Source organism: Mirounga angustirostris, unplaced genomic scaffold (assembly GCF_029215605.1).
Source record: "Mirounga angustirostris isolate CCGP_5_RB_7025 unplaced genomic scaffold, mMirAng1.0.hap1 SCAF_11, whole genome shotgun sequence".
In the NCBI taxonomy this organism is placed as follows: Eukaryota; Metazoa; Chordata; class Mammalia; order Carnivora; family Phocidae; genus Mirounga; species Mirounga angustirostris.
The window spans coordinates 37,284,934-37,307,083 of NW_026991719.1; the positions used below are offsets into that span (position 1 = coordinate 37,284,934).

Below are 22,150 nucleotides of genomic sequence, written 5' to 3' on the forward strand. Positions count from 1 at the left end.
TAGGTTCATAAAATAAATTCAGACACATAAAGCAAGTGATTCCAAAAAGTTAAAAATAAGGAACTGGTAAGGCATACTAGGCATAGACCAAACCAAAAGGAAGAAGGTTCATGATCTTAATTTCAAATATAATGCAATAAGTAGAAATGCACTAGTAGCAGGAAACTTAGAATATATTCTCAATATCCAAGATAAATCAAGTTGTTAAAAAATGAGGAAGTCTACAGAATGTGCCACTGGATCTTCAATTTGCTTCTCCAGATGCACATTCTTTCCTCTTCTATCTTGCTCTGGTGCCCTGGGAAACCAAACTCTTCTGTGGACTATGCCAAATGCATCACTGGGTCCCCTCGTCTCTGGCTCCTGGTGAGGTTTGGTCAATGGGGAGCACTAGCGATAGAACAGAGGATGGAAAGAGAATGAGAGCAGAGTATTTGTTCCAACTGATTGGTCCCAGTTGAGTTGCTGCAGGTTAGCAAGATCCTTCTACCGAAGCTCCTGTCAGGTGGCCCTTTTCACATAAGGTCTCCATTTCAGGGTATGTTGGCTCTCCTCCTTCACCTTCAGGTCTGTATGTGGGAATGGCACCCCTGCAATATCTGAGTTACTCTTCTATCCCTTGTGCTTTCCCCCTCTACTCTGCCTCTACCATTGTAAATTGTCCTTTTATTAATCATCTCTCTTCAAGTTATCCCATTTAAGTATGCCTCACCTGTTTTCTAGAGATACAAAAACTAAACGTCTTTCATAAAATGGATCTAATATTTACATATCAAACTCTATCCTGAAAATACAGAATAAAACTTTTTGAGTCCCCATTAAACAATCATGAGGAAAAGGGACCATATATTGGTCTCTGAAGAAAAACAAAACAAAACAAAAAAACAACAAAAAGCTCAGTTAATTCCAAAAGTTTTGTTTCCTTAACAAATAAAACGAAGAAATATTCTCTCGTTCCAGTGCAATAAAACTAGAAATTAAGCATAGAATCAGAAAATACTATCTATTGGAAATTAAGAAAAAAGTTGTTAGTTGAGTCAAGGAGTAAATACAGATGCAAATTGCATTGAGTCCCAGGCAGAATTTTTTTAAAAAATCAATACCTATATACATTGTAATACATGCCTAGAACAATGAAAACAAGGGACGCCTGGGTGGCTCAGTTGGTTAATCATCTGACTCTTGATTTTGGCTCAGGTCCTGATCTCAGGGTCATGGGGCTCCATGCCCAGTGTGTCCAGTGTAAAGTCTTCTTGTCCCTTTCCCTCTGCTCCTCCCCCAACTCGTGCTCACTGTCTCTCTCAAATAAATAAATAAATCTTAAAAAAAAAAAGAACAACAAAAACAAGTTTGTTTGTTTGTTTTTTAAAGTAGTCAAGGAGAAAAGAAAGCTTACTTAGAAAGATAGACAACAGGCTTTTGGCCAGGTATGACAGAAGAATAGTATTTCCCAAGTGTTGAGGGAAAATATTCGTTACTCTAGAATACTATATCAGATAAAGGCATTAGAGTTATATGAGAACCAAGAGAGATTACTATTCACAGAAGCTGGCTGAAAGAATGAAAGGAAGTGCTTCAGTAATAATCCAGAAGGAATATGTAGGATATAAAACACAATGGTGAGCAAAGAAGTTGGAAAGCATGATAGTAATTCTAAACAATTATAGAATGTTAAGAGAGAGAGAGAAAAAACTAGCTTTGGTGTGTTTAAGACAAGAAGGAGCTAAAATACAATAAACCTGAAAATGGAAGGGTAGAGAGTAAGCTTTTAACATTTTCTGGCTCATTCTATTCTTCTCACAGAGGCTAGAGACGAGGATGACTTTAGATTTTATTTTGTATGCATGTTGACATCTAATTGCAAAGTCACAAATGCTAATTTATGTAGCATCCAACTGATATTCACATCTGTATTAGTCAGGGGTTAGTAGATACCCAGCAAGTAAAGGAAAAATGGAGGCTAGCCCATCTTTCTGAGCTGTACTTCACGGAATAGAAGAAAACAACACCATGTGCTATTGATACGCAGGATGCTCATTGTTGACTCCTACAGAGGAATGATTATATACATCATACTCTCTATTGAATTGCTTTTTTTTAAAGATTTATTTATTTTAGAGGGAGTGTGCAAATGGGTGTAGGGGCAGAGAGAGAGGCAGAGGAGCAGACTCTGTGCTGAGCGTGGAGCCAAAGGTGGGGCTCAATCTCACAAAACCGAGATCACGACCTGAGGCAAAATCAACAGTCGGTTCCTTAACCGACTGAGCCACCCATGCGCCCCTCTACTGAACCGCTTTTTTGGAGACTTAGTTGGTGTCAAGGTAAATGGCCTGCATGTCATTGGTAGATTCTCATTCGAAGCATCTGTTCTCAGAATGAAATGAGCGTAAGTAAAGAAGCAGACTGGTTGAAAAGATTCAGTCACAAAACAAGTATTTGGAGTCTTTGAGACATAGGAGGCTGTATTCTAACATAGTGCTGTCTGACTGCAGTTTACTTCATGATGAACTTCATTTCCTTGTTTTCTCCCACTGACCTTTCTTATAGCTGATGGGGTCTGTGATGCTAACTTGTGTAGTTCCAGAGACCACAACATGATGAGTATTGTGTGTAGCAGTATAGCAGTTTTTAGCCCTGGCAAAGAAAGGCCAGCTTCCTTCTGTTCCAAATGAGTGTTTAACTATCCAACTACCCCGAGTTTCAGAGGCCATGAAAGGCTGGGAGTTGCTGGGAATTTCATCTGATGAACACTTCAGATTGTTCGAGAATGAGATTAATTGCCTTGTCCCCAGGTAGAGATGGCACATTCTATCTCCAAGGCCTGCAAAAGAAGTCTCATCTTCATTTTAAAGCTGGCCTGGGGCCTCAGAAATTCAGTGCTTGGGCTTACACAAATTGGAAGGAAGATCAGGGAAACTCCCTCTCCACATTTCACTGCCTTTTTTTTTTTTTTCCCCCAGATTCCTGGGATTTTGCTGAGTCTGCTACTGAAAAAGCTTGCTCATCTCCCACACCACATCTAATTAACTGGAAATTAACCTTCTCATTAACCCACAGATGGGGAAGACCAAGACGCATATTTCAGCTTGTGTACATTCACATGGGCTCACACTGGTGGTGATTAAGAACGAAATTCCAGGGCGCCTGGGTGGCTCAGTTGGTTAAGCGAGTGCCTTCGGCTCAGGTCATGATCCTGGAGTCCCGGGATCGAGTCCCATGTCGGGCTCCCTGCTGGGCAGGGAGTCTGCTTCTCCCTCTGACCCTCCTCCCTCTCATGCTCTCTGTATCTCATTCTCTCTGTCTCAAATAAATAAATAAAATAAAATAAAATAAAATAAAAAAAAGAACGAAATTCCAGTTCATAGATGCAGGAGGAATAGGTAGAAGATATTTGAAAATGGAATTTTCATTTCAGAAGTTGGTTGCCAAAACATATATTTTTGTTTCAATGTTAACCAGAAGTCTACATTTGGCATATAATTGTTAATCGAGGAAAATATTGAGTCATCTCAGGAACCTGATCCAAGTTTCTATTGATTTTGCTGCATCTTGTGGATCCAACCTCCTAGCCAACAACCCACCCAACCTGTGCATGCAGGTTGGTTTACTCACCTGCATGAGAAGACCCCAGGGGGTCTTCTATAAATCCATATCTATACCGAGGCCCTTACCTCTGCTAATCCTCTTCCATGTTCAAGCTCAATATTTTCCTGTTCAGCAAGCCTTACTTAACACAGTAGCTCTATTTATTGACAGCCCATCATTTTTTTGGGGGGGGGGGCACTAATTCTAAGTCCCAGGCAAATCGGTGTCTTTTCATAAGTCCCAGGCAAATCGGTGCCTTAATTAACACCCATGCCTCAATTGTCTCTCACTTTACCTAGTCTTTTGGAGTCTTACTGTCAAAATCCAAGTATAAAGGCAAAAAAAACAGACAATGGGTTTCCCGTTTTATGCTTGCCTTAGCAATTTTACGAGAGGTATTTTGAAGCTCCTCTTGAAAACTCTGTGCCAAAGACCTGGTAATTGTTTTTTATGGTTTTCCAATGAAGTGTGAAGTCCTTCTAATAGCTGTCAATAGCTTTCTCTTCTCTGTAGCTGCGGACACAAAGAAAGAGGCCTTTAACGACTGTTCCTGCGGGTTTTTTTTTTTTCCTCTCTCCCATCATCACTACTCTGGTCTGATGTCTGGATAAAGACAGAACATTTGGCTTTTTACTGCTGAATAGCCTAAGAGGAGTTTGGGGTAGGTAAAATTAATAATATTGGATCCCTCCTAAATTTCAAAAGAAAAGACAATCATCACAGCCAAAATATATCCAGTAGTTCAATACAAAAATTACTGACTTTTACTCTGTGCCGGGCATATTGCTAGGACCTGAGCATATGTAGAAAAATAAAGGAAGTCCTTGTTCTGAGGAGAGAGGTAACCAAAAGAAGAGGATGATTCTAAGGAACTGTGAGCTTAGACATGTTTTGTCATCACTATGTTTCCAGTACTTAACACAGGGACCAACCTTCGATAGACAGGCAATGAATGTATGTTGAATTCAATCATATCACCTTACTCTTAATGAGACATCCACAAGGACAGTGAAATCATCTTCAATACGTCATTACTTTAAGATTGCAAAGTCTATTGAAAGAAAAAGAAAGGCATCTTTTTCAGCTTTCCTAGGTATCTCTTCAAAGAGGTAAGTCAGCAAAACCATCCCTTAAAAAGCCCTTTAATTTTTTAAGAAGGCACATGAAATTATTGATAAGTAAATGTTTAATTAGTGTTTGTTCTACTTAGCACAATAGTTTAGGTCGAATTTATGATTCATGAGAGCTGTACTTTTATGTGCCGTATATGCTCTTTATGGTACATTGGAGTCCCTTTTGTGTAATCAATGTGCACAATATATTTCTGCCCATTATATAGGACTTGACACATAATTTTACTCTTTTAAATTGTTATGGAGGTTTGTGGTGGTTGTATCTTTGCCTCTATGGCACACTGTTGTCCCTGCATATAATTTATTTTATACCATTATTCTTCGTTAGAAACACAATCTCAATTATTACATTGTTCCTTGAGGAGAAAAGATGACCTGCTTCAGGAATATATGCTCTCCTCTTCAAAAGGCAAGAATGCATTATGCTAGCAATTGGTGACTACCCGCGCAGTCATGTATCACTGGTTATATTTTCACAGGGATGTTGGGAGTTTTTCCCTCAGTCAGAATTTAACCCTTTCAGGGAGTCATTGTTTGCCCCCAGCTCCTCTATCCTGATTTTTCCTTCACCTGTCCAATTTCCTATAACCGTTGGTGGGTTTTCCCTCTACGCAAAGGTTGGTCTCGGGCTCTGAGTCAATCCTGGATACCGTAAATATCTGAAGCTCCAGCTCACATCAAGAGGAACTTAGACTTCAGTTTTAATGCAATAAGCTAAGTGTCAGGTGTGCTAGGAATGCATATTCTCCTCTAATCCCTATGTAGTAGCCCAGCCGAGTTAGTCGCACAATCTCCCCGTGAATCCACCTACCACTTAACTGGGTTGAGGTCCTGCTAAGTTCTTGTCAAGCTCTTCTCTAAAGTTGCTGGACCTCACTCCGGATATCCCCCACCACTACCTGAGGTCTGCCTTTGAATGGACAGTGTTCACAAACATGATTAACATTGGGGGGCCTGGGTGGCTCCGTCATTTAAGTGTCCAGCTCTTGATTTCAGCTCAGGTCATGATCTCAGAGTCCTGAGATCAATCTTGGCATCAGGCTCAGCACTCAGCAGGGAGTCTGCTTGAGATTCTCTCTCTGTCTCTCTCTGCCCCTCCTCCACTGGCACATGTGCTCTCTTTCTCTCATAAAAAAAAAAGAAACATGATGTCATCAACTTTCATACAACTAACCCCTGCCACCTGACATCCAAAGACCTTACCAATTTGAAGACTGGGCCTCCAGAGTTAGAATGCCTGACATGCTGTGTATGCCCATAGCACAGTGGATTTCTCTGTTTAGCCATCCTTCCTAGGGCAAGCCTCTGCAACTTTCCCAGATTTACTAGTCCTAGTTTTGTCTCCTTTTTCTTTTTTTTTTTTTTTAAAGATTTTATTTATTTATTTGACAGAGACAGACACAGTGAGAGAGGGAACACAAGCAGGGGGAGTGGGAGAGGGAGAAGCAGGCTTCCTGCAGAGCATGGAGCCCGATGTGGGGCTCGATCCCAGGACCCTGGGACCATGACCTGAGCCGAAGGCAGATGCTTAACGACTGAGCCACCCAGGCGCCCCGTTTTGTCTCCTTTTTCATTAGTTCCTGCTTCTGAAGTACCAAGATGTCTCACAGCAGCACTCATTGGACCTCGGTTCCACAGATAAGAACATTCTATTAATCCTGTGCCCTGCACAATATCTAGCACAGGATGGAGCACACAGAAATTTCTGCTGAGCACATGCCTGGCCCCCAAAACAGGGAGCTTGTCTGCAGATCCTGGTCCAGAGACTTGGGGCAAGTAATGGTAGAGAAAATGTAAATTAAACATTAAACATTATAAGTTTATAACTAAATGGGGAAAAGAAGATCAACACACAGGAAATGAGAATGCATAATGCGAGCTGTCTGGGCCCTGTGTTTTCTATAGAGATAAATGTTACCCCTTCCTACTCAGTCACTCAAGCAAGAAAGTAGGCTACCTCACTTCTTTTCACCCCTACACACATTATTGGTGATCAAGTACCACCAATTCCTCATCTTTTTAAAAAAATTTTGTCTTTTCTTTTTCCTTTTCAGGCTTTTATTTAAATTCCACTTTTTAACATACAGTGTAATATTAGTTTCAGGTGTAGAATTTAGTGATTCATCCCTTACATACAACACCCAGTGCTCATCACAACAAGTGCCCTCCTTAATCCCTGTCACCCATTTAACCCATCCCCCCACCCACCTCCTCTCCAGCAACCCTCAGTGTGTTCCCTATCATTAAGAGTCCTTTATGGTTTGCCTCCCTCTCTGTTTTTATCTTATTTTATCTTCCCTTCCCTTCCGCTATGTTCATCTGTTTTGTTTCTTAAATTCCACATATGAATGAAATCATATGGTATTTGTCTTTCTCTGACTATTTCGCTTAGTGTAATACCCTCTAGCTCCATTCACATTGTTGCAAATGGCAAGATTTCATTCTTTTTTATGGCTGCATAATATTCCATTGCGTATGTCTATACCACATCTTCTTTATCCACTCATCAGTCAATGACACTTGGGCTCTTCCCATAATTTGGCTATTGTTGATAATGCTGCTATAAACATTAGGGTGCATGTATCCCTTCAAATCACTATGTTTATATCCTTTGGGTAAATACCTAGTAATGCAATTGCTGGGTTGTAAAGTAGTTCTAATTTTAACTTTCCAGGGAAACTCCACACTGTTTTCCAGAGTGGCTGCACCAGTTTGCATTCCCACCAACAGCAATTCCTCATCTTTAATATCTCTCATATTTATCCTTCTTTTCCACCATCAAACCTACTACCTCAATGGAAGTCATAGCTGTTTGCTTGGACTATTATTATAGACACCTAGTTAACCTCCCTACCTTCAGATTTTTCCTATCCTATCTATTCTTCATTTAGCAATTTTATTTAATTAATTTATTTATTTATTTTAGTGGGCAAAAAGGTTTTATTTATTTATTTATTTCAAATTTTTTATTTAAGTTCTGGTTAGTTCACATATACTGTAATATTGGTTTCAGGAGTAGAATTTAGCGATTCATCACTTACATATAACACCCAGTGCTCATCGTGACAAGTGCCCTCCTTGATACCCATCACTCATCTAGCCCATCTCCTGCCCACCTCTCCTCCAGCAACCCTCAGTTTGTTCTTTATAGTTAACAGTCTCTTATGGTCTGCTTCCCTCTCTGTCTTTTTTTTTCTTCCCATATGTTCATCTGTTTTGTTTCATTTAGCTATTTTAATGATGTCTTTTTAATTTATACCACTTAAAGCTAACTATTTTTTATTATTTTTTTAAACCAAAGACATGTGCTGTTCTTTATAACACTATAGAATAGCAAGAATGGAAAATAATTCTCCCTGCCACCTCAGATGTTCATTTCTTTCCAGTGGTGATTCCAGAATATAGGAGGGCTTTCCTCACCTCCCACGCCTTTCTTCAACCACAGTGTTCCTATCATTCGATGAAAAAGGTTCTCACTAAGGACAACAGTAATATCCACATTTCTAAATGCAACAGAATTGAGACTTGCCATCTCAGCAGCATGTGGCTCTGTGGGCTACATGTTCCTTTAAGAAACTCTCATTGGACTCTGTATTCATTTCTTCTCGCTGTAGTAACAAATGACCACCAGCTTGGTGGCTTGAAACAACACCCATTCATTCGCTTACCCTTCTGGAGGCCAGAAATCCAAAATCAGTTTCGATGGGCTGAAATCAAGTATGAATTCTAGGGGAGAATCTGTTTCTTTGCTTTTTCTTTTTTTTTTTTAGCTTCTGGAAGTTGTCTGCATTCCTTGTTTCATGGGCCCTTTCTTCATCTTCAAAGCCAGTCATGCAATATCTTGCCTCATTTGTCATCTTGCCTCTTCTTCTATGGTTCAATCTCTTTCTGCCTCTCTCTACAGAGACACTGGATTATCCGATGGGTGCTAAATGTAATCATAATTGTCTTTATAAAGAGAGGTTGTGTGATGGTTAATTTTATATGTCAACTTAACTGGGCTGATAGATGCCCAGATAGCTGTTAAAACATTACTTCTCGGTGTGTTTGTGAGGGTGTTTCTGGAAGAGATTAGCATTTGATTCAGTAGACTGAGTAGATAGATCCACCCATAGCAGTGTGGGTGGGCATGATCTGATCCACTGAGGGTCTGAATAGGAAAAAAAAAAAAAAAAAGGAAGGGTGAATTCCCTTTCTCTCTCTCTTCTTGAGCTGGGATGTCTATCTTTTCCTGTCCTCAGACATCAGAGCTCTCAGTTCTCAGACTTTTGGACTCAGACTGAATTATACTACTGGCTTTCCTGGGTCTCTAACTTGCAGACAGCAGATTGTGGGACTTTTCAGCCTCTATAACCATGTGAGCCAATTTCTATAATAAATCTCTTCTTGTATATATCTCTATATATATCATATTGGTTCTGTTTCTCTGGAGATCGTTGACTAACACAGACTGTGTTCTACTTATTTATTTATTATTTATGAATCACAGTTCTTTTGAGGAAGTGTATTTTTAAGTAAATTAATTTAATGTTGATAAATTTAAATTAAATTGAATAAATATTAAAGTATCTAAATATTGTGAAACATAACACACTTAGAGAAAAGTGCAAAAGCCATAAATATTTAGCTTACCAAATTATTATAACAAGACATGCAACCACCACTCAGGTTGAGAAACACATTGTCAGCAGCCTAGAAACCCTCTGTGAGCGCCTTCCCAATTACACCCCCCTCCTTGTTAAATTTATCCCCAGGTGTTGTAACCTGTACAGTTTGAGATCTTGTATTCCTTTGGAGAAAGAGGGAAGCAGTGCCTGACACCCAGGAACTGGCTTGGCCCTCTCCTGGTCAGCATAAACAAAACCAATTTCATAGAACACCAACACCAAAAAGACCGCCCTGCAACTCTGATCAAGACAAAAGCCAGACCCTTCTGTAATCATGTCTGAACACAGACAAAAACATGAACTCTTCCAAACCACAGAAATGACCTCTCTCCCAGCTAACATGAGTGACTGCTGTTTCTTTATCAGTTAGAGCTTTGGCCTCACTTGAATCTTCTCTTCTTGGAGAAGATTTATTAAGATACTCAATCACGGAATTACCCCCATTTCCTGACAGCACACAATTCTGAGCAAAGTCTCATTTGGACTCTCTCCTAAAGGACCAGAAGCAAGCCTGAATCCTGTAATAAGTCCTTTATGGCACCCTCTTAACTGAGATGATCCCTTGTGGCCTGCATTCTCCCTCAAAACGATTAGCAATAAACTTAATATGTTCAACTCTGAGTATGTTCATGGTGGTCTTTGCCTAAAGGGCACTGACATTTTCTAAGGTCAGTAACTTTTTCTAAACAGGGTTTTCTAAGTAATTTTTAACATTTTTCATTTTATTTTTATTTAATTCTAGTGTTTTTTATTTGTGTAAAGACAACTGACATTTTTTTGTGTATTAATTACATTGATTTTGTGAATAGTCTTCTCGCTCATTTTCTTTCTGGCTTAAGGCTTCAAAAATTATATTTACAAAATTGTAAATTTTCTTGTAAATTCTTTTCCAACATTTATTCCTCTGATTACTTTTTCTCATTTATTTGCATCAACTAGTACCTGCAGAACATAGTAAGTATTTCTGATGATAATGGGTATCTTTGTTTTGTTTTTGCTTTATTGGGAATTTATTGAGTTTTTCACTATTAAACATGATTCTGGCCTTTGGTTTGAGATGTACATCATGTAAGAAATTATCCTGGTTCAAATTCTGGCTCTGCCACCTATGTGCTATGACCTTGGGCAAGCTACTTAAATTTTCAGTACTAATTTCTTCATCTGATTATTATGGCAATAATAACACTACTTCATAGGGCTTTGTCAACATGAAATTAATTTAAAAATGTTAAAAATATGAAAAAATGCTTAGAACAGTGCTTGGCTCGTAGTAATTGCTATATAAATGCTTCATTATATAATTTCAATATAATATAGCATAATATAATACAATATGATAGTTAAACAACACAATATAATAAAACATGGTATTTCATATATTGTATAAGTATTATTTATTATTACTCTATTCTGATTTAGTTAAGAATTTTATCAACATTAGAGGCTGGATTTTATCAAATGTATTTGTGGTATATATAGTGATACTCATGCAGCATTTCTCCTTTCATGGATTCGTTTTTCTTAAACACCCACCTGATCATGTTACACTCCTGTCTGGACTCATCCTACCTGTATAAGATGATGTGTAATTCTTTAGCAATACATTCAAGAACTTCCATGGTATAACCCCTGCTTTCATTTCCAAACTCACCTACTTCCTCCCTGCACCCTCTGCTTTGGATTTATTAAAGAATCTGCTCCATCAAAGTACCATACTCTATAATAGTTTTACCATGTAACTTTGTTGTGATGATCAAATAATTTATTTAAAAAATATGTGAAATGTATGGAACAGTGCCTGGCACAGTGCAAATGCAATATAAGTGTTCCTATAATTATTTTATTTTTCACTAAGAGTTTTACCAGTACAAAATGTGGAATTTTATCACATTCTTTGGGGACATTAGTAGAGATATGTATGTGATATTTTTCCTTTGATTGAACCATCTTTTAAAATACATATCTGGTCATATGACACCATCATACAGACTCACCACTGACTGCAAGGCAAGGCATTCAGGAACTTCTATGATCTAACTCTGTTTTGGGTGACTTGACTGTGGTCCTGTAAATAGGTTTTAAAATTTTCTCTTAATCCCAAACAGTTTTTGCCAGGCTGTGAATGTTCAAGTTTTTCCCACTCTCTCAGGTCCCCAGTGTTGGCACCAATTATAAGACAAAAACATAGTATTGTAGGGGTTGGCGTTTATTGATCTGAAACCTTTTAATTTATTGAAGCGATTTTTTGCCCACCTTGTGTTTCTTCTTTGGGACCCAGATGCCACTTGGTTAAGTACTCATTAGTATGACTTCCATAGTGCATATGTAAAAATTCCACATGTATGAAAAAAGGCTCTCATTTCAATACTTAGGTCCTTGTTCTAGGAGTTTCCTGTTTACCAAGCGTACATTATAGACAACTAAACTGTATTTGGAGATCCCCTCAGGGCTGCCTGAAAATTCCAAGGTATATTAAAATCGCGTCAACAATACCTTGCCCTTTCATAATATATTATGTGAAGGTTTATAATCTCTCCTAGGGAAACACAATTAATTTTTCAATGTTTTTCCCTTGTGAGAGAGGAGAGCATAATAAATACTCCTTCTCTGTACCTCTGGAGATAATTGGCTGGAAAACAATTGGGTGAAAATTATTTTCTCACTCAAGGTCACTCTGCTGCACATTAACACCACTGAGGCATGCTTCTGAATACCAGGAACATGCCCTTCAGACAAAGATTAATTAGATGCAAAAGTTAAAAGAGAGAAACAGATGAATCCTCAGCATGGCTTTCAGAATATAAGAAGTGCAGTCCATGTTAATGGCTGAGCTAGTTTTCAAAGCTAGCCTTTTGAACTCATCTTATTATGTATCTAGTTTAAAAGGCTTGTATTCCTATTAATAATGAGATTTTAAAATGAAAGAGAGCCATATAATGATCTAGCATTCATGCAAAGGAAATAATTATTTACCATAAAAGAATTAATTCACAAATGTTACCTAAGGAGCCAAACTGAGAAGAAACCCCTGCTTTGCTCATTGTCTTTCATCTGCTTACAACCTTCCATTGTACTGGAAAGGGCTACACCGGGGTTGCAAAGATGAGTATAATGCGGTCCCACTACTTGATGGCACACTTTTGAAGAGCAGCGATCAGGACAGATATACAAGCATCTTTGATGGAAGGGAGAAGATGGTGGGGAGATTACTTTTCCTTGTTTAGCTTTACAGATGCTTTGTCTTGCTTCATCATTTTCTCAAAACTTTTGTTAAGTTACAAGAGTAAAGAGACATTGGGGCGCCTGGGTGGCTCAGTCGGTTGGGCGACTGCCTTCGGCTCAGGTCATGATCCTGGAGTCCCGGGATCGAGTCCCGCATCGGGCTCTCTGCTCGGCAGGGAGTCTGCTTCTCCCTCTGACCCTCCCCCCTCTCATGTGCTCTCTCTCTCTCATTCTCTGTCTCAAATAAATAAATAAAATCTTTTAAAAAAAAAAGAGTAAAGAGACATTGCATAACAAGTCAAATAATACAGGACACAGACATAAAAGGACACAGTTCATAATCTGCTCCTCCATCCCTTCAATCTGCATCCCCATCCGAGGTAACCAATGTGAAATGTTCCTTGTGTAACTTCCGTACCTTTCTAGAATCTCATATTAAAATACCCAAACTTATTTTATTCTTTTACCCAAAAGAATGGGATCATCCTACAGATCTTTTCACACAACTTCCTTTTCTTTTTCACTCTAGTTTAAGGTAAAAAGAACTAGGGATGCCAACGCATTTCACTGGAGGAAATGGGAGTCTTTTCAATGAGCAAGAAATGAGTAGGTCTAGAGCAATTGAATATCTGCATGAAAAAAAAATGATCCTTGACCCCCCTCTCCCTCACACATATATAAAAATCAATTTGATATGGATCACAGACTTAAATATTAAAACATAGAAGAATGCATAAAAGAACATTGTGTGTGTATGAATATATGACCTTGGAATTGGCAGTTTCTTAACAGAACAGAAAAAGTGCCAATCGTAGTTGAAAAAAAAAAAAAGAAATTAAACACACACACGCTCACACACACACACACCCTTTCTGCTCTGATTTCCAAAGTAAATGTATACTTTCATCAGTAGCATCTGAGGGCTCCGTGGCTCCACGCCTTGATCAACACATAATATTATAAAGTTCTTAAAACTTTACTATTATTGTTGTTTCCGTTTTAATTTTAGCCATTCTGATTGGTGTGAATCTCATTGTGGTTCAAATTGTACTTTTTTGATAAACAAATGAGGGTGGGCACCTTTTCATTGGCTACTATTTGGACATTTCCTTTTGTGAAATTTCCACTAAGGTCTTGTATTCATTGAAAAAAAGACAAAGAAATGTGTTGTCAGTTTCTTATTGATTGTAGAGATTTTTGTTTTCATTTTCGTTTTTGTTTTTTGTTTTTTGTTTTTTTGGTTTAAACAACAGAAGTTCATTTGCTCACAATTCTGGAGGCTGTTAAGTCCAAGATCAACATTGTCAGCAGTGTTGGTTTTTTCTGAGGCCTCTCTCTTTGGCTTGCAAATAACCTTCCCCTCCCTGCACCATCATGTGATCTGTCCTCTGTGTGTGTCCTAACCTCCTCTTCTTAGAAGGACACAGTCAGATTGGATGAGGACCCTCATATGACCTCACTTTATCAGTGCTTTAAATTCCCTATCTTTGGAGGCATTTTTAAAACCTGTATTCTGAACATGATATATATATATATATACATATACATATATATATATCAAGTTAATCAAAAGGGACATTTTATATATATATATATCTCAAATATCTTCTCCCAGTTGGGTTCTTGCCTCACCATCTTAATACAGTTTTTTGATAAGAAGTTCCTAATTTTAATAGAGTACAATTAGCCAATCCTGTCCCTTATTGTTTGTGCATTTTGTGCGGGCGTAGCTAAGCAAGCCCCAAATCTGTAGGGCAGGCAATCAGGAAGGCAGGATCATGAGCAGGCTGGCATCTCACAGGCATGGGCTGTAGCTCATCCACATGCAAGGAGGCAGGCAGGCAGGCAGGATGGGAAGATCCCCAGCAGGCTAGAACAGCACAGCATGAGTAAAGCTTACTGTCCACAGACAGCAGGTAAGAAGGAAGATCCAGGAGGGATAGGAGAGCAATTGTAGACCCAGGTGCTGTTTGCAGTCTCTGAGCTCAGGAAAGGCCTAAGCCCTTTATTAAAGGTCTTCCAACAGATTAAATCAGATCCACAAAGAAAATGTCCCTTTTTTTTAAGATTTTATTTATTTATTTGAGAGAGAGAGAGCACAAGCAGGGTAAGGGGAAGAGGGAGAAGCAGGCTCTTCACTGAGCAGGGAACCAGACACGGGGCTCGACCCCAGGACCCCGAGATCATGACCTGAGCTGAAGGCAGACGCTTAACTGACTGAGCCACCCAGGTGCCCCGAAAATGTCCCTTTTGATTAACTTGAAGTCAACTGATTATGAATTCAAATCACATTTGCAAACTCCCTTTACAGCAGCACCGAGATTAGGTCTGTGCACGGTACAGAAGGGCTATTGCCTCCCTTCCATTCCTCAGCTCTTGCCAGAGAATCTCCCCTGAAACTATGGCTCAGCCCAGTCAAGTTAACACATGAAATAGTTACCACAGATATTCTCATATGTTATCTGGTAGAACCGCAATACTCAATATGGGGACCACATGTGCTACTTACATTTAAATTAATTGAAATTAAATAAAATTGAGAACCCAGTTTCTCAGTCACACTAGTGAAGCTCCAAGTGCTCAATAATCACTTGTGGATACTGTGTTAGCACAGAGAGAGAATATTTCCATCATCTCAGAAAGTTCTATTGGATAGTGCTATTTCAGAAACTTTATTGCTTTGACTTGTCTCCCGTTTGGAGTTCTTTTTTTTTTTTTTTAAGATTTTATTTATTTGTGAGAGAGAGCGCGAGCGAGAGCAAGAGCTGGAGGTGGGGGAGCAGAGGGCGAGGGAGAAGCAGGCTGAGCCGGGAGCCCGATGTGGGGCTCGATCCCAGGACCCTGGGAACATGACTTGAGTCAAAGGCTGACACAACCGACTGAGCCACCCAGGCCCCTCTGGAGTTCTTTTTTTGTTGTTTTTAAAGATTTTATTTATTTATTTGAGAGAGATAGAATGAGAGACAGAGAGCACGAGAGGAAAGCGGGTCAGAGGGAGAAGCAGACCCCCCGCTGAGCAGGGAGCCTGATGCGGGACTCGATCCCGGGACTCCAGGATCATGACCTGAGCCGAAGGCAGTCGCTTAACCAACTGAGCCACCCAGGCGCCCCTCTGGAGTTCATTTTTAAATAGATGAAGTTGGGGTCAAGATTTATTTTTTTCCATGTGGAAATCTAATTCACTGAGCCACCATTATTTATTGAAAAGTCCACCCATTCTTACTACGTTTCACTGGCTGGCACCTTTGTTATAAATTGGGTGACCATGTATGTTAACCTGGATGGTCTGTTTCTTGTTGTATTCTGTTCTGTTTGTCTATTCGTTTGTCCTTATACCAATGGCACCCTATCTTAATTCCTGTCTCTTCATAATGGGTGTTGATATTGGTAATGAAAGCTTTGCAATTGTTTTTCTTCTTCAACATGGCATTGGTGATTTTTGATGTTTTGCATTTCTATAGGCATTTTAGAATCAACTTGTCAATTTGCACAAATAATTTTCTTGGCTATTCATTGTGATTGCATTAACTCTATAAATTAATTGAAAATAGGCATTCTATTTTGAATTTTAATGCTATTACATACCATCCAGGTTGTTCAGCTATGTTCTTACATGCACACTCCCATGAGCAATATGTGAAGTGTTTATTTCCCTGTGTTCTCATCATCACTGAATATTATCAATCTTTAAAAATATATATGATCTGATATGCAAATGTCTTGCTGTTTGAATTTGAATTTTCCTAATGTCTCATAAGACTGGGCATCTTCTAATATCTTCTTCCATTTGAATTTCCTTTTCTGTGAATTGATTTTTTTTGCTTAAAATTATTTGTGCTAATTCAGTTGTAGATCTCTTTGTGTATTATGGACGGAGTGGATGCTATGCTATGCCACCCAGATGACCTTTCAGGAAAGAATCACTTATTCCACCATCTGCCTGCAGTGTTGGCTACGAGCAGGTCACAGCTGTGCCCTCTTTGGGACTTATCCCTGGCCAGAAGATGCAGCACCATGTAAGGCTGTATTTTATGACTGGTTGATGCTGGAATATAGAGACACAGTTTCTTTATGTGCCTTAAGGCAAGGCAGGGCATCTCTGAAAGGCCATCCTGGCTTCAGAGCACCCCCATTGGACCAGATGAAGTTGCTAGTGCAACTGTACCATTGTTCAACCTCTCCCTTTGCCCAATCTTGCCTCCCTTGCTCTCCCACAGGTATTTTGGTTCAAGGACATTCCCCAGTAAACCTCCTGCATGCAAATCTCAGAGACTCAGAGTCTTTGTCTCCAGAAATCTGACCTGTGACAGTGCATCGAGGACGTGGTCCTGGGTAGCACAATCTAAAATGGTATTTTGGATGCAGGATCTAGTTACAATGTAGCTGTAAAGTGCTGCCTTGTCTTTGCCCCCTGCTCAAACTAAAGCTGTTACCTTTCTAGCCCTGTCCGCCATGGTGCTTAGCAGCCAGGGATGCATGGTCTCAGACATGTTTACCAAGTAAAACACTGACTTGAGGGGCACCTGGGTGGCTCAGTCATTAAGCGTCTGCCTTCGGCTCAGGTCATGATCCCAGGGTCCTGGGATCGAGCCCCACATCGGGCTCCCTGCTCAGCGGGGAGTCTACTTCTCCCTCTCCCACTCCCCCTGCTTGTATTCCCTCTCTCGCTGTGTCTCTCTCTGTCAAATAAATAAATAAAATCTTTAAAAAAAAATAAAAAAAAAAATAAAATGGTATTTTGAAGACGGATCATCTATAAGCTGGCTGGCAATACAGATTCCAACACTGGTGGTAGGTGGGCTGTGGAAAGCCCTGGCATGTTATAGTTGTATAATTGTTAAAATTTACACCGGTGATAAACTCTTGTGGGATATTGATGGCGTGGAATGCACCAGCAGGTACAATGTCTCAGGCATTTGCGATTTTTGAGGAAGTAGTAATTTTAAGGACTTGGGATTGGATGGCTGTTGGAGGCCATTGCACTGGATCAAGTCAATGCAATACTGAAATATATGAATCTGTGATTAAAAAGCTACATGGCTAAATCAGATGGTCTCATTGGCAGTATCGAAAAAGGATGTCCTTCTACAGCCATGGGGCAGAAAAGGTGGGGGATCAGGCCATGGACTTAATTACTAGAGTAGCAAAGCTCTACAGGAAGTTGAATTCTCAGAAGGAAAGTGTTGGAAGGGCACAGATCAGAGACCCATAAAATTTTTTAGGAGGTGAGGTTGAAACTATCATATATTTAAACATGTATGAATGAATATAAGCTTTAGCTCTCCCATTTAATCTTTTTGACCCAATAGACATAGGTGTCATAGGTATGGAAATTAGGGTAATCTGACTATATTCCTATAAAATTATTTACATCTTGTTATTTGCAGTTGGAATGGCAATTCCACTTTGGTCTTCTCTTACCATTGTCCTTCATTTCTTTGAGTTTTTAAAACGATCTGGATAGTTTATCTGATTCCATTATGCACTTTTTGAGATATGTCAGGAATACTTGGAAGATAAAGATTCAGAAAAATCTTTCAAAGGGGTCAGAGTTAAAAAAACAAGTTTTGCAGTCAGAGAAAACATATCTACCTGATGTTTTTCAATACTAAATAATCAACTCACAATAATGGAAAACCCGAAAAACAAGAAAATTTACTTGAAGGACAAGTGCATATAGAAAGAAAGAAAGAACAAGATGGGATTAAGAAAAGGAAATTAATACTAAATCAAGAGTAAAATGACAGTGTATAGTCAACAGGGTCCTGGAGTTTTGTTACTAAGGCTGCTTCACAGGACATAAGCCTAAATTGAAATGAACAATTTTCTAAAAGTCAGTATTGACAGAATAATAGAAAAGATTGCATTTCCTTGCCTCATGAGTCCAATGCAAGACCTTTTTGTAATCACACAAGTCAGAAAGATATTGCTTCTTAGTTTTTCATTGCCTTACTGTTTTTAAATTAAACCAGAAATACAGAAATGCCAATAAAAATTAATATTGAGAATCCTTCACGGAATTGTGTTTTTCTAAATGCTAAACTTTCAGAAGATGAAACGACGAGAAACCCCTAGAACATTGACTATGCTAAGACAGAAAGATCATCTGAGAACATCGTTTTCTTATTATTTGGTAGAACTTCAGGGTGAGCTGAGCACAATATATGGAACATATTCTTGCCTATTAAAACCAGATAAAACTATATTCAAATATTCACTAGGCTTTTTATTTTAAAGAGGAGCAAAAATGATGATATCTAATATTATCTTATGTAACCACATAGTAGGAGTAAAAATTCCAGTATTGATGATCGTTGTGCTATATTAAAATGTATTTGAAAGAGACCAAGTTGTCATCATTTTTCATTCTATTAATCTGTATTTTTTAGTGACTTCATTGAATATTAGAAGCCTCTGCATAGCAGGTGGAAAATATGACTCTCCATTTGGAATTTAAAATGATCTTGACTCCAAAAGCGTCGATTATTCTATACAGAATTTCCATAGAGTAACTGTAACAGCATTTTAGCTGATTTTATTCAGTCTGGCTTTGTAAAATAAATGTAAATTAAAAATCAAAATATAGGTACAGGAACTGGCTTTGTTAATGTTTTCAGTCACTTGGTCGAGCGCATCACTGGGGTTCCCCAGGGCGCTGTACTTACTGTAATGTTAAGGCTCTGGGAGAAGTTCAGAGCTTCTTTCGTTAAGTCTCCTACCCCTTCCTTTCCTCACTCCCTCCTCACTGTAACTCCTGAGGGTCGAAGTCCTGGGAAAATTATATGAGAATGAAGGCCTGTAGGAGTTGCCAACTGAGCTTTCCATTTGGAACCATCTTACACGGCATTTTTTCAACATTTTGTGAAAAATAAATGGGTCAATTAACTACATCTCTGTGAGTATTATGAATCCAATTGCTCTTTTTCTTAAAAAAAAAAAAAGAAAGGAGATGCTAACTGATCTTTTCAGGCTGTAATACAGACTCCTATTAAGATAATTTATCTTGGAATGGTCCTTCAACAGGATTCTAGTGAGTGCAGGCTGGGGGGTAGACATTTGGGGCACATCCTTCTCTCAGGAAGTTTCCAGTCTCAAGGGAGCAGCTAAATAAATTTACAGTGAACTAACAAGTGTAGATGAATAGAACTATCAAAAGGTAATTAGCCTCGTCAAACTTTAGCATGAATCAGAATCATTCGGAAGGCTTGTTAAAACACAGATGACTGGGTCCACCCCACTATTTCTGACTTAATAATCCTGGGGTGGAGCCTGAGAATTTGCATTTCTAACAACTTCCCACTTAATGTTGATGTTGCTGGTCTGGTGACCACCCTGATTACAGACAGGGACATTCCAATAAGATGTTCAATAAAACTGGTTCTGTTGTATTTATTTTAAGTGTTGCTGAGGATGTTTGGATACTTTTTGGTGCATTAACTATCTCTTCTTTGTATGACTTCATGGAATAGATTTCTTTCTGGCCTCTGCTATACTACCTCTGAAGTCATTTTTGTTTTTATTTTCTGGCCAAATTGAATAACTTTTTTCCCTTTTGAGTTGATCACTAGAAAGCTTAGAGCCAAATTCATGACTCCCATCTTGTGAGAACATGGGTCTTAGATTTACATTAGGCATTTTCTTCTTAACCTCACATCTGGGTTCAACTTGCTTTTCTTATGTACATTCTCCCCAACTTCCTCATTTTCTCACTTGCTTTTTTGGTGAATATATATGTGTGTGTATATATATTATATAAATTGTATATATAAGATATACTATATGTATATATATATGTAATATATATATATAATTTTTTATCTGCCTAATGTTTGTTTCTAAGTGTGAGTTCAAGGCTGTTTTCTGCCTCCTCCCTCATAAATTCATCTTCAAGAATGAAGAATGCTGGAATGGGTCAAGGAAGAAGGCACCACCATGATCTTAGAATTACATTCTATGTACTCTTTTTATGCTCTGGCTTCTTTTACATAGCATAATTAAATTGAGATTTATCCATGATGCTGTATGTATCATTGTTTCTTTTTAATACTGAATGCTATTCCATTGTATAAATATACATACCCCAATTTGTTTATCCATTTGCCTGATAATTGGACTCTTTGGTTGTTTCCGGTTTTGGCTATTACAAATAAAGTTTCTATGAACATTTATGTACAAGTCCTCGTATGAACAAATAAATGCTTTCACTGCTCTTGGGTAATTGTTAATATAGCCACTCCAGCTTTCTTTTGGGTAGTGTTAGCATGGTCTATATTTTCCCACCATTTTACTTTTAACCTATTTGTGTCTTTATATTTAAGTGCGTTTTTTGTAGGTAGAATACAGTGGGATCCTGCTTTTCATCCAATCTGACAACCTCTGCCTTTTAATGAGGTGTTTAGACTATTTACACTTAATGTGATTATTAATGTATTCAGATTTACATTTATTGTCTTATTATTTGTTTTCTATTTGTCTCATTTGTTCTTTGCTCCTCTTTTTCTGCTTTCTTTCAGATTGATTAAAAATTTTTTTTTAATTTAAGTATGTTGACACCCAATGTTACATTAGTTTCAGATGTACAACATAGTGATTCAACAAAGTCTATACATTATGCTTTGCTCACCACGAGTGTAGCTACTGTCTGTCACCATACAGCGCTATTATAATATCATTGATGATATTCCCTATGTTGCACCTTTCATCCACATGATTTATTTATTCCATTACTGGAAGCCTGTACCTCCCACTCCCCTTCACCCATTTTGCCCATCCCCTCACCTTCTTCCCTCTGGCAACCACAAGTTTGTTCTCTATGGGTCTGTTTCTGCTTTTGTTTATTTGTTTGTTCATTTGTTTTGCTTTTTTAGATGCCACATATAAGCGAAATCACATAGCATTGTCTTCACCTGACTTATTTCACTTAGCATAATACCCTTTAGGTCCTTGATTGATTATTTTTTATAATTTCATTTCAATTCCTTTGTTGGTTTCTTGGCTGTAACTATTTGCTTTGCTCTTTTACTGTTTTAATGTAGAGAATGCATTTTAAATTTGTCACAGTCTACCTTCATTTGATATTACATTACTTCACATAAAGTATGAGAACCTTAAACAGTAAATTTCCATTTCTCCCCTCCTGGGCTTTGTGCTTTTGTTATCATACACTTTACCACTACCTGTGTTGTAAACCCCAATTTGTTTAAGCAGCCAATTGCCTTTTAAAAAGATTCAAATAACAAAAAGATCTCATGTGTTTACCCAAGGAGTTACCATGCTGGTGTGTCCTATTCCTTTCTGTAGATCTAGATTTTCATCTACAGGATTTTCTTTTTGCCTGATCAACTTCCTTTAACCTTTCTTGTAATAGGAGTCTTCTGGTGATGAATTCTTTCAGCATTTTTATGTCTGAAAAGGTCTTCATTTTACCTTCATTTTCGAATGCTGTTTTTGCTGAGCAGAGAATTCTAGGTTGACAGTTTATTTCTTTCCGCACTTTAAAGATGTCGATCCACTGTCCTTTTGCTTTATTTCTGATTAGAAATC

The 22,150-nt window shown here is 38.4% G+C and overlaps 1 non-coding gene across 1 annotated transcript; it reads left to right on the forward strand.

Annotated features, from left to right (window-relative positions):
• Positions 1–16,966: 16,966 nt before the first annotated feature.
• On the forward strand, positions 16,967–17,097 carry LOC123851639 (small nucleolar RNA SNORA63). The gene has a single exon (XR_006792661.1). It is a non-coding gene; the product is annotated as a small nucleolar RNA SNORA63 (small nucleolar RNA).
• Positions 17,098–22,150: the final 5,053 nt, after the last annotated feature.